The sequence below is a fragment of the Plasmodium reichenowi genome, chromosome 2, assembly GCF_001601855.1.
Source record: "Plasmodium reichenowi strain SY57 chromosome 2, whole genome shotgun sequence".
Taxonomy (NCBI): domain Eukaryota; phylum Apicomplexa; class Aconoidasida; order Haemosporida; family Plasmodiidae; genus Plasmodium; species Plasmodium reichenowi.
Window position 1 is genome coordinate 340,761 of NC_033647.1, and position 1,469 is coordinate 342,229.

At 14.2% G+C, this 1,469-nt stretch overlaps 1 protein-coding gene, besides 1 other annotated feature; it reads left to right on the forward strand.

The window, feature by feature from the left end:
• Positions 1-1,456: 1,456 nt before the first annotated feature.
• The window catches only part of PRSY57_0210000 (hypothetical protein), a gene marked incomplete at both ends in the record, with an annotated part of 3,166 nt that continues 3,153 nt past the window's right edge, over positions 1,457-1,469 (forward strand).
• Positions 1,457-1,469: a sequence feature (Short protein (PRSY57_0210000, KYO03030.1) was converted to a misc_feature.).

Below are 1,469 nucleotides of genomic sequence, written 5' to 3' on the forward strand. Positions count from 1 at the left end.
TTAAAAAAGAATTATATATTTCAATGATGTTATCATACATTTATATTTTTTACATTATTAGTATTATTTCAAGTTTGCAAAAAGACATATTTTAATATAAAGAAACTGTTAATATATCTTTAATAAGTATTCTAAATATATATATATATATATATATATAATATCCCTTTTATGACAAAAGAACTAAAATGATAAATGAATTTAATATTATTATAATGATTATTAATAAAATTTACATAAGAATTAAACATTTTTAATTTTAAAAAAAATAGTGTATTGTATGAAAATGTCTACAAAAAAAGAACATTTTTTTCGAAAATATATCAATGATCTATTTTTTAAAATGGAAAACCCTTTAGAAAACATTTTTTTTAAGCTTATACTTTTTTTTTTTTGCGCTCAAAAAAGGTTATAAACATGTTTTAGTGTAATATATAATGATAAAAAAAAATTCCTTATACCATCTGAGAACATAAAATAGAATCAAAATAATTTATACAATATTATGATGTCTATATATATTTCACAAAAATTAATATTTTTATTAAAAAACTTCTATATTTATTTTAATTTTGGTTACGAACAAGTACTATATTTTTTATTTCAATTCATGAAATCTATGATTCAACTTCATTATTCCTATAATTTATATTTCCTTTTTACGTGTTTGAAATTAAAACAAATAAGATTAATATAAAGAATTTTACTATATTCATTAAATTATCTTTTATGAATTGTATATTTTTTAATATATCATTAAAGACTTTTAATAGAATTTTTTTTGTTTTTTTAATAAAAAATAAATCATTATATGTATTATTATATATATATAATATATAGTATATAAAAGAAGAAACTAAAATTACATCAAAAAAGTTTTTTTTTTCCTTGTAAAAAAAAGAAAGTTTTTTACAAAGAAAAATTTAATTATTGTACGTTTCATCTATATTTAAATAAAAATACGAAAAAAAAAATAAAATAAGGTTGTTTTCAAAATTATTTTTATAAGAAAAAATAATTATAATCATCGATAAATTTAATATATTTTTTTTTAATATATATATACATCTATTTATATTTTATTATATAGGTACACATAATTTCATGTAATTGTAGTAGTAAAACAACGACAAAAAAAAAAAAAAAAAATATATATATATATATATATATATATATGTTAAAACAAAAATATATGTAATATTTTATTTTTTAATGAAAAAATAAATAAAAATATAAACAATTATTGATAGAGTGTAGAAAAACAATAATTTTGTAAATATATATAATTTCATTTTATAATTATTTTGACCTTTAAAAATCAAAACTTTTATAAAATAATATTTTGGAAAAAAATGAATGTAAAATAAGGGAAAAAAAAAATATATAATATAATATGATAAAAGGATAGCACATAATAATACATTTTACTTTTTGAAGAAAATTTAATACTAACATTATGTTTGCTTTAA